General features: G+C 43.3%; 1 protein-coding gene across 2 annotated transcripts in view; it reads right to left on the bottom strand.

The window, feature by feature from the left end:
- ZNF385B (zinc finger protein 385B) overlaps nucleotides 1-14,673 on the bottom strand; it is a 455,851-nt gene extending 441,178 nt beyond the window's left edge. For both annotated transcript variants that reach the window (XM_081579474.1, XM_081579475.1), the window contains exon 1: nucleotides 14,305-14,673. The gene's annotated coding sequence lies outside the window, so the exon portion shown is untranslated. The remainder of the gene's footprint in view (nucleotides 1-14,304) is intronic.
- Between the last annotated feature and the right edge of the window lie 565 nt (nucleotides 14,674-15,238).

Raw genomic sequence — 15,238 nt, 5'->3', positions numbered from 1 at the left:
ATCACTGTGAAATGGGTTATTCATTTGGCCATTATACACATAGGAGCAGGATGCCCCAGCAGGAAGGGACCTTGACTATCCTCTACTACATCCAGATGGAAGAGAAATGATGCTGAGGAGTACACACACACACACACACACACAAAGAAAACCTATGCCCAATAACTTCTTTAGGACTTGTGTGTGGGTATCTTTCAGGGGTTGGACAGAAGAGGAAGAAAGAGAGGGGGCTACTTCCAAATAAGAACTACTATCATCTTCCAAGAGCTCATTATGTTTGTGGTATTGAATCAGCACTTCATATCCATTATTTCACTGAGTCCTGCAATTCTATGAAATGCAGAATAGCATGCCTATTTTACAGGACACGAATCTTCAGCTTGGAGATAATTATAATTTGTCCAAAGTCATACAGCAGGGACTCAGTCTAGATGTGTCAGATCACAAACACAGTTTTATTCCAATGACACCTCTCAATATTGTTTCTCATCAATATCATTCTGTATTCTTGGTTATTCAGGAGAATACTACGAAAAGGAAAACAACTTCAGAAAACCTTGGAAGGGAAAAGATGATTTACAGTGTATTGGACTGGAATAAGAGCTTCCCAGGTGGCACTAGTGGTAGAGAACCCACCTGTCAATGCAGGACACAGGGGTTCGATCCCCCGGTCAGGAAGATCCCCTGGAGGACAGCATGGCAACCCACTCCAGCATTCTTGCCTGGAGAATCCCATGGACAGAGGAGCCTGGCAGGCTACAGTCCACTGGGTCTCAAAGAGTCAGACCACAACTGAAGCAACTTTGCGTGCACGCATGGACCAGAATGAGCCCCTGAAAACTGCCTGGGCAAACTCTTCATTTTACTGAGAAGAAATAGCAAGGTGGTCACAGGACTAGTTCTGGGTCACACAGCTAGTTAACATCAGGAGAAGGACCTTCTCCTCATCCTACCACTAGTGCTGCTGAAAGCAAAACATCTAGTTGAGTTGATAAAGGAGTTACACAAAAAGTCATTTTTCCCCTCTCTAATATTAGACACTTTTTTCTACTTCATTCTCTTTAGTACCTTCTGCTCTTCCCCTGGAATAAAATGAATGGGATAGGTAATTAGGATGTGATTAGAACTGGAAAGGCAGGGCCAGGAGAATAAAGAGTATTTCAGTATTTTTCCTCTTAGGTCCTTAACTTGAGGATAAAATTCCTCCTAGATATTTCTTTTGGGAACAGGATGAAATGAGAGGAGTAATCAAATACTCAGTCAACAGATACTAGAATTCACTATTTCTAGATACTCAGTCATTAATTTGATGACTAAGGATCTGCTTTCAAAGAGCTTACTGTCTAGTGAGGAAAAACTCAATACAATCAGTACAAACTGACTGTTAAAATCTAATGTTGCAAGCACCATGAGAGAAACAGAAAACACGATATGAGAACACGAAAAGATTATCAAGGAGTTTCGCTCAGATATGATAAATACTCAGGGCAGCCTATGGGAAGTCACTGAGGATGACCACAGGGCTTGACCTTCATGTGAGGGGCAGAAAAACAATTGCAGAATTCCGGCCAAGAGGGGACACACAGGGATCTTGTGCCTTTGGGCTCTTAAATGATATAATGTTCTGGCGCATAGTGAAAGTGAAAGTCTCTCAGTCGAGTCCGACTCTTTGTGACCCCATGGACTACACAGTCCATGGAATTCTCCAAGCCAGAATACTGAAGTAGGTAGCTGTTCCCTTCTCCAAGGGATCTTCCCAACCCAGGGGTCGAATGAAGGTCTCCAGCATTGCAGGTGGATTCTTTACCAGCTGAGCCAACAGGGAAGCCCTGGCACATAGTAGATGCTCAATAAAAGTAATGTGCGTAATAATCTGGGGCAAAAAGACATAGTAACTATTCTTTCACATCTCTTCTACCTTTTTTATTATATGTCCCCCTCCATTGCCTATAGTTAATGGTTTATCAATAGTGCCAAGGAGGGCGCTGATTGCAGTGATCAACCCATTCAAGCTTCCATGCAGTGCCAGATCTCCTTTACTGTTGTTTCTTTTTTTTTTTTTTTTAATGATAGTTGCAGCTACCCTTAGGTATGTTTTTTATTTACTTATTTGACTGTGCTGGGTCTTAGCTGCAGCACATGAAATCTTCAATGTTCATAATGGGAAGTGGGATCCTTAGTTGCAACATGTGGGATCTTTTTACTTGTAACTTGTGAATTCTTAGTTGAGGCATGTGAGACCTAGTTCCTTGACCAGGAATCGAACCCATGCCCCCTGAACCGGGAGCACAGAGTCTTAGCCACTGGACCAGCAGAGAAGTTCCCTTTTTTTGTTGTTTCTGGTGGCTAGTCTTCTCATCCACTGCACGCTGACACCTGAGTGCATGAAACTTCAAGGCCATTACGGGACAGTTTGAATCATTAGAAAGTTCTTCCCGTATTGATTTCAAATCTGCCTCCTTACCGTCCTGCCCACTGAGTCTGGTCATGGCTGCTGGAACTTTAGAAAAATACATCTACTCTGTCCACAGGTCATCCCTTCAAGTGTTTGCAGACAGCCGTCATGTCTGTTCAAAGCCATCTATGCTGGCACCAGCTGGGGTGCCTCGTTCCATCACTGAAGGAGGTCAGGAAACAGCAGTCATGGGGGTGGGGTGAGGGGCTCACAGAGATTCAGCTCTGGGCCTTTCTTCACGCTGGGCTGCCGAGAGTGGCTTCAACCAGCGCTGAAATCATGCTCCTAGTGTCATAATACGAACCTGACAGAAACAAAGAACTGGGCTAGTCTGAGAGGCCTCAGGTGTAGCACCACCTTCCCAACAAAGCACAGGCCCCAGAGACTATTAAAACTCCATCCTGTGGAGGGAGGTCCTCTTCAACAACAACCATTATTAGCCAGACAGAACAGTTCAGATGCTGCCTTTTAATTTTTTTCCCCCTAGAAATAGAAAATAAACTGCCACAAGACCAATAATTACCTCTGGAGAAGACCTATAACACTGCTCTCTCCCATACGCATAATTCCCTTTCTCATCTAATTTGATTGGTGATATCATTTTCCAAGTAGGTATATCTTTTTGCCAATCACTCACCTTCAACAAACCTTGCTCCCTTAAGTTACCGGAGAGCTTTTCTTATTGTTGAGGAAAGAAGTGGTCATCTAGGAGGGCTGAGTCAGGCTGGATGCAGGGCTCCATCATAACATGATCTTGCAACGAGAGGATGTTAAACCTAACCCTCAATCATTCCCTGGGGTTTTATAGATTTTGTTTTTCTAAAAAAAGGTTATTTGGGACTTCCCTGATGGTCCAGTGATCAAGAATAATCTGCCTGCCAATACAGAGGAGGTGGGTTTGATCCAGGAAGATCCCACAGGCTGAGGAGCAACTAGGCCTGTGTGCTGCAGCTACAGAGCCCATGTTCCACAACCACTGAAGCCCCAGAGCCCAGAGCTCATGTTCCACAACAAGTTCTCTTGTTGTGGAACTACAGTGAGAAGCCCAAACTGCACAAGGAGTAGCCCCTGCTCGCTGCAAATAGAGAACGTCTGAAGCAACGAAGACCCAGCACAGCCAAAAATTAAATAAATAAAATTAAAATTAAAAAGCTATTTAACAAGCAGAGCACTATTGCTGGCTTTTAAAATAATCAGCAATAGAGTTGTTCATCATCTTTAATGTCACTTTTTTAAAATTTATTTATTTTTAATTAGAGGATAGTTGCTTTACAATATGGTGCTGGTTTCTGTCATACAGCAATATGAATTAGCCATAGGTATACATATGCCCTCTCCCTCCTTTCACCATTTTATACAGTTTCTTCATTATTTTATACAGCAACACTAAAACATTCTATAATTTGCATTTTTAAATGAGTCTATTGAAGCACACACACTAAAGACTCAAAACTATTACCCAAACACAGTAAGCATTTTTCTTGCTTTAATTTTTGATAATTCAGAAACATTTCAAGAAATCAGATATTTCTAAAGACCAGATTGCCTTATCCCCCTGCCAGCCAAGAGTACCTTATACTGATCCTTTGCCAGTGCAGTGTAAGAAGAAGACAATAGATCCAAGAGCCTATGAAATTCTCAACAATTAAACCTTGCTTAGGTAAGCTCTATACAAGGAGGCAAGAAAGACTTCAAGGGTATGAAGGGCTTACAGGGGTCCTTCTGCCAGGACAGTGGCAGTTTGAACATGTGCCATCACGTCCGCATACTTGGCATAGTCATCTGGCCTCTACTTGGCAGCTGTGGAAGAGGGTGGTGGACAAGAAGAGACCAGAGAGAAGGAGCCTGTGTTTCTCACCAGAAAACCACAAGGACAGGGGAAGTGGCATTCCCAGGAGGCAAAGAAGGGAGAGGCCAGAGCTGTGCGAGGGGAGAGACACTGCTGACATTCAGCAGTTGTGGTGGTCTCTGGATCGACTACCTGGTCACTACACTCCAGGCGGTTACCACAGCCACTGGGGTTGTCTGGAGCGCCATGGAGACCTGGCTAGAGAACTCCACCAAAGCACGACTGTCATCTAGGGAACAGGGGAGAAATTCTGGCTCCAAGACCTTACCTCCCATCATTTCCTTTTAGACTTTGTAGGGTTAGGTTTGGACCCTGGAATCTGAGCTCATGGGGATACTGAGGTTGTGGCCAGTGGTCCATATCACCATGGAGAATCACAGGGGATGAAAACCTGTGGGTGAAGGCCGGTGGGTAGCCAATGAGAGAACACAGCCTGGTTCTCTAGAATTCACACATGACAGACTCCACACCGATGGCTCACAGCAGTGGTTACTGCAGTGTGGAGGGACAGAGCTGAGCATATTTCACTGGACTTCACTGAGAGCCACAGTAATTCTGATATGCATCCCAGGTTGAAACAGTGCTCCTCTAGAAAACTAGTACTGATTTCCAAGTGTGGTCGTGAATCAACTGTGATCCTTATAAAATATTTGGATAAAAAGTTTAGATTCCAGAGTTTGGGATTAATATATACACACTACTATATATAAAACAGGTAAACAATAAGGATCTACTGTTTAGAATAGGGAACTATACTCAATATCTTATATAAGAATCTGAAAAAAAATATGTGTATGTGTGTGTGTGTATATATATATATAAACTGAATCACTTTGATGTATACTTGAAATTAATATAATTAATTGTAAATTAACTGCACTTCAATTTTAAAAAATATTTGTATTCCTGGATCCTACCCTCAGACTTCTGAGTCAGAAACTTCAAGGATGAATTCCAGGAATCTGCATTTTTTGCAAGCTCTCCAGGCTTTCTTTCATGCTAAAAGTCTAAGAGTCACTGCAATAGAGAGGTCTTAGGACCAGCCTGATGGCCACATGTTGGGGACACAAGAAGAAGGCTATGTGAAAGAGAAACAAGACTAAGATTTTACCTTCCACACTCTGAGTCTTGACACTTTTATTTCTGTGGAAGCAAGACTGATCACGAAGAATCATACATGTAGTAATTAGGTATATACAGACTTAAACTCTTTGGTAAGGCTATATGTAGTTCACCAATTATGTCTTTTTCTTGCTAATTATTTTGTTGTGTAAATCCCAATATAGAAAATCCAATTCAGGTGTGAAAATAAATGTCTGTGAACCCAGGAGGATCCAGGTGACTATTCAACCACAACTCGGGTGCCTGAGAAGAGACTGTCCTTGAATGAGTCTGCCCTGGTTACACAGACACTGTTTACATAACCTGGCTCCTATACCTGGATCTCACTCTGATTTGGGTCACTTCCAAACATTCCAGGTTTACACATGCGTACAGGGTTCACAAAGCACATTCATGCAGAAGCAATGTTTTAAGTCACTTGGTCTTTCCAAAAATCTAAAACCCAAGTTATATATTTTGCTGTTAAAAATCTGCCTGCGTTTCACGCGGTTACACGTTTTCAAGAGTTCCTGTAGTGCTTACAATTCCACCTCTGTTCTCCCTTCCATTTCATTGTTCTCCTAAAGTCAACAAGGAAAAATAGACAAGTGAACAAAGACATATAATTTAAAAAATAAGTCAGTTTCAAACAGAAGGCTCAAAAATCAGTGTTGCAAAAATTCTCTTGGCAAAGAAATTAGTGTATCTATGAAAAAGTTGATATTAACTATTAAACTGTATAATTTATAATAATGGCTAGCTTTGTGAGTACTGTAGAACTTCATGTAGTTCTGTAGCAAAGAACTTTGCTAAGTGTGTTATGTGTATTATCTCATTTTTACCTGACAATAGTCCCATTAAAGTTTCTCTCATTGTCTCCTAGACTTGGGAAACTAAAGCACAGACAGGTTGATTAACTTGGTCAAAATCACACAGCTAATGACTGGAGAAGCTGGAATTTGTGTTCACAAAGTCTGACGCCAGAAGCTCAACTTTACCATTAGGCTAAACTACTTCCCACCTTCAATGTGGGAAGTTTTGTTTAATCATCAGCATCTCCAAATATTATTAAAGACCATGCATAATGACCAACTGATTAAGCTAAAATCATCTCATATATATAAAATCAAAATATACTGGTGCTTATTTACAGGTATGTTTATGTGTACACAGCCAATAGCATTTTATGTTATTCCTATTCTCAATATCATAATTTTCATGACATACAAGGTAATACCTCTCCCTAAGACTGTGGGGGAGCTTTCCCACCGCTAAAGTATCAAATCACACTCTATTCTGCCCTCCAAGAGGAGAAACAGGTAAGGACTACTCTATCTGACGCTTATTCAACTTATATTCTACCTGATGCTTATTTAACTTATATGCACAGTACATCATGAGAAATTGTGGGCTGGATGAAGCACAAGCTGGAATCAAGTTTGCCGGGAGAAATATCAATAACCTCAGGTATGCAGATGACACCACCCTTATGGCAGAAAGTGAAGAAGAACTAAAGAGCCTCTTGAAGAAAGTGAAAGAGGAGAGTGAAAAAGTTGGCTTAGAGCTCAACATTCAGAAAACTAAGATCATGGCATCTGGTCCCATCACTTCATGGCAAATAGATGGGGAAACAATGGAAATAGTGAGAGACTTTCTTTTCTTGGGCTCCAAAATTACTGCAGCTGATGACTGCAGCCCTGAAATTAAAAGGCGTTTGTTCCTTGGAAGAAAAGCTATGACCAACCTAGACAGCATATTAAAAAGCAGAGACGTTACTTTGCCAACAAAGGTCCATCTAGTCAAAGCTATGATTTTTCCAGTGATCGTGTATGGATGTGAGAGTTGGACTATAAAGAAAGCTGAGTGCCAAAGAATTGATGCTTTTGAACTGTGGTGGTGGAGAAGACTCTTGAGAATCCCCTGGACTGCAAGGATATCCAACCAGTCCATCCTAAAGGAAATCAGTCCTGAATATTCATTGGAAGGACTGATGCTAAAGCTGAAACTCCAATACTCTGGCCACCTGATGTGAAGAACTGACTCATTGGAAAAGACCCTGATGCTGGGAAAGATTGAGGGCAGGAGGAGAAGGGGATGACAAAGGATGAGATGGTTGGAAGGCATCACTGACTCAATGGACATGAGTTTAAGTAAGCTCCGGGAGTTGGTGGACAGGGAAGCCTGGCATCTATGGGGTCGCAAAGGGTTGGACACGACTAAGCAAATGAACTGAACTGAACTGAAAGTATCAGATTGAAGGACATCATAGAGTCCACACAATTTCCTTGTGAAATTTAAATTCTAGTGTTAATATCAGCAGAAATTTTGTACCCTTATTTGCAACCTTTATCTTTCCTAGGCTCAGATTTTAAATATCCTAGATTCTATATGGGTCTCATTTCTCTAATTTATCAAGGATAAATATTGCAAAAAAAACTCCTTTTAACCCAAGACACACAATAATTTCCTGACTGAATAGTAGTCATTTCCACATCCCTAACTAATATTTCACAGAAATAGCAATGTATTAAGCCTGAGATGAATTAGAATCTGAACTCTAATGATTAGTGAACAGTTTAAGTTGACCAAGAGTCCAGGTCTGTAGATTCTGAATACCATACGTAATAGACCAAACACTAACTAACACACAACAAAAATCACAACTCTATGTAGAATTTTACACAATTTTAACATGACTATATTAAAACAAAGATTTAAAAGAATTAGCTAATCATTTCTCACAATGGTCCTTTCCCTAGCATGACTCAAAAGTTCTTTTAAAAATTTCATAGTATCTTCTAACTTGTGTAGTGAATACGCCTTTTATTTTCAGATGTGTCCAGAAAAAAAGGGGAGGATATAGGTTCTCAATTAATATTGGTTATGTCCATTTATCCAATTTTGATTGGCTGATGTCATAACAGTATAATGGCTATTTCAGAATCTCAGCCAAAAAGAGAAGAAAAAGTTGACTAGCTTTAGCTTGCATAAGACAGGCTCTCTCTGTGTGTGCTTTTCTTATTTTTAAATTTCATTTCGCATTATAAACTTAGAAATGTAAACGTTTAGCACATTCATATTTATTTCTAAAATAAAATGCTCTCTAAGACTCATGAATTTCAATCCTTTCTATTTGTTGATGATAGAACTGTCTTTATTAAAGGGCTAAGTCATTTTTCAGGAAGTATGTATGAAAGCCTGGTCATCTTTTTATATCCGTTTGTATGTATTTTAATTCATCTCTACTATTTATGAGATCATACAGTTGATGTGGCATACCAAATGCATCAAATATAAAAAAGTGATTGGTTTTATTAATATGTACACCTTCTGCTGTATTTTTTCCACTGACTTCCAAAAAATATGCTCATAAATTTCCTTTCAAAGTGATTATACTGTGCTGAATATCTTAAAGTTGAGCAGAGGGTGAGAGTATTAACTGTTAAGGCAAGATGACTAACCCTTTAGTGATTCAACAGATATAAAATGTAATAGAATAGTTGTCATGATAAACCACCACAATGCACACAGTACTTCACCTCTGGCTCTCACATATTCCCCACAACAACCAAGTCAACCCACTTCACAGACAAAGAAATCAAGGCCCTAAGTTTAAGTAACACCCCCAAGCTCTCAAAGCTGGTGAGGAACAAAGCCAGGGTTTGACTCAGCACGATACTATGTTCTTGCGCACCACTCCTCACTGCCCTCAGATCTTGTAGTTCTCCACCCAGGCTGCAGATTGGAATCACTTGGGGAGACTTAAAAAAATACTGATAAATTAAATGACTCCCTTGAGGTAGGCTAAGAATGCCAGTATTTTTTTTTTCAAGGACTCCTGAGTTTAGTGTGAAGCCACAGTTGAAAACAACTGGATTAGCAAATGCCAAAGGATAGTTATTTTCTTAAGAAATATGAGTCTTTCTCTGAGTAGTGAGAGAACAACACACATTCAAATTGTTTATCTGGAACAGAAACACTAGATGGGAGCAAGCACCAACACCAGCATCATCAGAATATCCTTATTTCCTCCCCCAACCTGCGCCTTCTGCCCCACGTGAGGATCCCACGTGGCGTCTGGTGCTGAAGCAGACCCAGGAAGCCGTGTAACCCACACACTCCATCCACAAGTGAGGAGTCCAGAAAAGAAAAGCTTTGCCAGCACCTCATGTGAGCAGGAAAGGCAGACCGAGAGCTGGAATCTCCCACCCTGTTTCAGTGCTCCTTTCATCGAAAAAAAAATTGGAAGCAGTGGGAAAACAGTTGGGGCAGGGAGTCAGCCAAGGTATCCAAAGAGAATTTCAAGAACCAGAGAGACCAAAGGAACAACAACAACAAAAACAAAAATCATAGCAGAGTGAGAAAGGAGAACAGGCATAATCTGAAAGCAATGGGAAATGAGAAGAAATATATAACAAAGCAAAGGAACTGGCCAGAAAAAAATAAAATAGGGAGAACTAGCCATCGTGATACTTTATCAACACAATAAGCGGGAAATACAAGGGAATAATGGCACCTTCCATTCAGCTTTGGGAAGCATGGCAAGACCTAAAGTATTTTCAAAATCATCTAATATCAAAGCAAACAGTAGCTGTAGCAAAATCACTTGGCAGGGAGGGAGGGCCAGAAACCCCCAAACCGAGGAAGCATCAACTACTGCCTTGCTACTCAAAGTGTGGTTTGAGGATCAGCTCTTTCAATATCATCGAGGAACGTGTCGATATGCAGCCTCTTGGCCCTGCCAGATCTGCTGAACCAAAAGCTGCATTTTAATTAGATCCCCTCATGACTTAGATGCATATTCAAGTTTGCAAAGCACTGGCTCTACTGTAAGAAGCAAACTGATGCATAAAAAACAAACAACACTTACCGGCAGAAGGTGGACTAAAGAACTAAGTAGCTAAGTAGACATCAATCTGACTAAATTATTTGTTGCAGCCCTATGAGAAACCAGGGCCTGAGCTGGGTTTTTCTGGAAATGAAGGATTGAGGCCAAGCATGGTTAGCCTGATGCCCTTAGGGCAGAAAACAGAAAGCATATGCACCTAAGGAAGACCTAAGCAAAGTGTAACCAGGTTTGGAAGAGCAGAAGCTGAAGTTTAGAGGGAGATCAGGAACCGTGTAGCAATTGCACGGACTCTCTGACAGATGGAAATGGTTATGGGGAAGCAGAAAGGTCTGTTCCAGGCAGAGAAACAGCACAAGCAAAGATGCAGAACTCAGAAGACTGCTGTGTACTGAGGGAACATTGCCTTCGTCTAGAGCAGTGATTCTCAAATTACTTCAGGGAGACTCATGACTCTGAGGATGCCTCAGGGCCTAAGGGAAGGGAGGCCAGTGGGATTACCGGGGCGGCAACCCACTCCAGTGTTCTTGCCTGGAGAATCCCAGGGACGGCGGAGCCTGGTGGGCTGCCGTCTATGTGGTCGCACAGAGTCAGACACGACTGAAGCGACTTAGCAGCAGCAGCAGCAGCATATAAACCACATAAGATATTCTTACAGTGGACCCCACCAGTGAAAAATAAAATTTGAAGCATATCACTGAGCAATATACAAGGTATACTGTATTGCTTCTAAAATTATTACCTATAGCTCTGCCTGGCATGTACTCCATACTCAAATATCTACTGAATAAATTAAATAATGAATGAATCTATGAGATCAAAGTAAAAAATGTGGAGCTACTTTGGGCTAGACTCCAAATGGCCTGAAATGTCAGACAAACGAGAGGTTTATATGTCACTTGGTAGAGCACTGGGAAGTTTATTAGCCAGTGACTGAACTTGGCTCTGCTTTAAGGAGCTTATTCTGCAAACCAAGTGTAAAATGGATTGAAAATGAGAGAGGCTGGAGATGGGAAACTAGTCAGGAAGACATCCTGGTAGTCTCTAGAAGGAGATAAGTGGAGTCTGAACAAAGACAGTCACTGTGGCAATAAAAAGGTAGAGAAGTTGGCATCGTGAGGCATCGTGGAGACAGAGTCCATAGCATTTGTCTGTGAATTATGTGTGGGAAGAAAATATATTGGAAAGGTTCTAGGTGACTGAGAAGTATAGAAATTGACAGAGAGTGACCCTTGTTCATGTAAGGAGAAAGATGTTGATCAGAGATACACCTGTTAGATTTGAAGCACCTGAGAATAATATAAAGTCACCTCGTGGGCAGTTCAAATGTCAATATGAAATTTAGGAGAGATGGTGGGAATAACAGCACTAATAAGAGGACACCACCGAATAAAAAGTCACAAACAAAAGAGTAAAAAGGAGGTCATCTATATAGCAAAGAAGATCAAGAAAAATCTGCAGAAGAAAAAAACAGAAAAAGTAGGATAAAAAGTCTGTATGAGACACTCAGAAACAGAGACAGGAGTCAGGGAGGTGGTAAAATATAGTGAAATGGTGGGGTAGTGGTGGGGTCACAATAAAAACCCAGAAGCAAATAAAAAGCAGTGGGACAAACTCTCCTCGCTCTTCAGTTCTTTGAAGACATGGGATTTTATAGGCACAGCAGAAAGCCAATTTTGCTCTTTATTTCTGTGAACAAAGATTTTCACAAATAAAGCAGTCACTGCAATGAGAAGTAAACTCATTGCTCGTTTTTTTTAAAATATAAATTGTTCCTGTTTAAAACTGAGCAATGATATCTTCAAACTCAGCTGGAAGGAAAAAAAAAATCTAAAGCTGGGGAGATAGTCCATGGGTTTTAGATTCTTGTTTCTTCCATGGTGGGAGCTCCACAAAGCATTATCTATGTAGACATTTCACCTTTTGGAATTGTGTTTGTTTTGGAGGATTTTTTTGGTTTTCTTGTCTCTGAGCCAGGTCATCAGCCTGAGAAAAAAAAGTGCTGAGAACACCTGATATACTTTGATGAATCCTCACATAATAGTTGCACTTTATAAAGTTACCCTCCAACTGCTGACGTCTCACTAATTGGCCATGTTTGGGTGACAAGTACTAATGACAGTTCCTTCTCTGGTTTGACTGTAGAGGAGACACCTCCCTTGATTGCCTCAGTTCAAGAAGAACACATTAAATTCACTGTCCTTTTTTTTTTTTTTGCTATGTGAATCTATATATTGGCAAAATACTGCAAAATATCAACATTATTTTCTTTAACACAGATGCTATTAAATGGTTATTTTAAAGAGATCGTCACTTACATAATGTAAAACAATACAATGCAAATGGAATACATAAGGAATTATACTGCAAAACATTTATATCACAAGGATGACTTCAGAGAGAACAGTAATTTTTCCTTTATTAGGAAAATTCACCTTCTCAAACGCATTTTCACTACAAATGTATCCAAGAGAGGTCAAGGAGATCTATAAGAACAGCTATTTCATTTGTGGTTTTCATTCCAAGCTTCCTCAAATCACTTCTGGAAATGAGTAGAAGTGTAAATTATAAACCTACAAGTACTTGATTTATGAGAATATAAAATTTGAACTACAACACTTTAGTCAAATATTTTTCCACCTTAAAAACCTAAGGTAACAACATAACTTTCAATGTGTATTTGCATTCTAAGGGCATTTATCTGTTACAGGGAAGAGGTAGCACACACACTCATTGCACATATGGCGTCAAAATAAGATGAAAGGACTCTGAAAACCCGAGAAATTGGGCCCTGAAATATTTAAGGAAGTTCTTTCCAGCCAAATCCTTTACCTAACACATAGTTTATTGACTTTGTGAAAAACCCTTCTTTTTAATTTGACAAATGCATTGTTTTCTGTTTTGTTTTGTTTTAACAGCTTCATGCACTATTCTGAAGCTGCCAGTTTCTAAGCTTTAGGCTGGGCCCTGCAACACAAATGTTTTATTTCTTCTGTTTGAGCACCTTTAGCTACATCTTAACTAAGTTTGCATTCACCTTGGTGAGTTGTTCTTTTATTATTATTATTAATTTATTTATTTTAGTTAGGGGCTGCAAAGCAAAACCAAAGAGAACTGCAAACCACATTTCTGCATGAAAATGAAGAAAATGAAGACACGTTCCCTAATCCAAGAACTTTTGAGGGCATTCCAAAACTGTTTATTTTGTACTCATGGGGGTAGGGGGCTTGAAGGCAATTTATTTTCCTTGAAGGACCATAGCATCCCCTTCCCCCACCCCCCACCCCCCCACTAGGTTCACTATAAAAACTGTATGTCCTCCAGAGCCTGTGGAAGTATTCAGGGAATCATCGTCCTGCCAGCTCTCCTTCTCCCCACCGGCCCCCGCAAACAACAGTGGCAAAGCAGATGGTCCTCCCCCTCCCCTTCTCCTTGTCCCTTCCGCAGTCCCACAGTGTCCTCCCATCCCGCGCGGACACCTTCACCTACAGCTGGGTAACCGAACCTCCCCACCCTCTCCTAGGGCTCCCACCAAGTACAAACTTTGGAGACCTCCTTTCTGCTTCGCCGCCCCCATTTCACCTTCATTCATCCCAAGCTTCAGTTGCTATCTTCCTCCCACACCTCTGTCCCCAAGCTACCCATTTCCCTGTACTAAAGGGAGAGGCGTCCAGCCCAGGTGGCGGAGGCACTGCGGCTAACCACAGACGGGTGCTCTCCTCTGCCCTTCTCCATCCTCCCTCCGTCTGGGTGCACTGGGTCCCCACTGGGGACGTCTCCACTCCTCCGGCTTCCACGACCCAGTCCTAACTCCAGAAGCTCACCGGAGCCTCAGCCCACAGCCCGGGCAAGCGGCGGCCAGGCATCCTCCTCTACAAGTGGGACCGCGGGACAAAGTGCAAACTCCATCGGGAGGGGGGCTCCCGGCGGCCCTTCCTTCGGGCGGCGCGCCCAGGTGCCGGCTCGCCCCGTAGAGGCGGGCGGGGGCCCGTGGGAAGGCGGCGCCCGTTCGAGGGGCGCCGGGCCGGGCTGGGCTGGGCGCCCGGAGCTTACCTCCGCGCGCGGGCCGCTGGTGCGTGGGGGCAGTGGCTCTTCCAGCCCAGAAGCTGTTGCTCGCTCTCGAGCGGCGGCGGCGGTCCCGCCGGGGCTGCGCTGGGGCTTCGCGCAGACGCTCTCCCGCGGTCTGCGGCAGTTCAGGCGGCGGCGGCGGCGGCGGCGGCGATAGCTCGGCCGGGCGCGGCCCCGGAACTGTCCAACTCCGGCGGGCGCGGGGCTGAGGCTCCCGCCGCGGCCCCCGCGCTGAGCGCCTGCGCGCCCTGCCTCGCCCAGGTGAGGGGCGTGTGCCCGGAGCCCGCTGGACGCGCCAGGCAGGGGCTGGGCTCGGGCCTGGCTCGGCAGACGCCGGGCGTCCGGCCTGGCCGCGGACCCCCGGGGTCGGACCCGCCAACGCCTCTCCCGCGCACCGGAGCTGGCGACGGTTCACCAGGCGGGGACTTGCGAGGCACACACCCTGGGGCAAATAAGGCGGGACCATTCGGGGGTTCGTTGACACTGCAGAGTCTCCCGCAGCATCGCCGCCTTTAAATCCCGCCTTTCCAGGCGTGCGCGCACCGCGAGGGAGAGGAGTCCCGGTCCCGATGAGGGGGGTCCTCGCGGTCTTCGGCCTCGGGGCCCTGGTCCCTGAAAAAAATTTCTTGACAACTGCAGAGGTCCCAAAACCGGGGTATCCAGCGGCGCGGGGGTAGTGGGGGGCGGGATCTTTCAAATACTACTAGAGTGAAACTCTCTTCTTGGAGATCATCAGAAGAACTATTTGTTTTTCCTCTTTGACCTGCTCTCGGCTCTAAGACACAGCCTCCGCGTTTTTGGCGGAGCCGGGAAGGGCCGCAGCGCTAAAGGCATCGCAGGCTCGCCGCGAATCTAAAGGGCTCTTAAAAGGGGGCTCTTGCTCCTCTGTATTTCTCTTCCGTGCTTGAGTTTTCAAAAC

This window comes from Giraffa tippelskirchi, chromosome 3 (genome assembly GCF_054371585.1).
Source record: "Giraffa tippelskirchi isolate mGirTip1 chromosome 3, T2T-mGirTip1v1.2.pri, whole genome shotgun sequence".
Taxonomy (NCBI): Eukaryota; Metazoa; Chordata; class Mammalia; order Artiodactyla; family Giraffidae; genus Giraffa; species Giraffa tippelskirchi.
The sequence above is the reverse complement of the archived record's forward strand: the minus strand, read 5'-3'. Positions and strand labels throughout refer to the sequence as shown.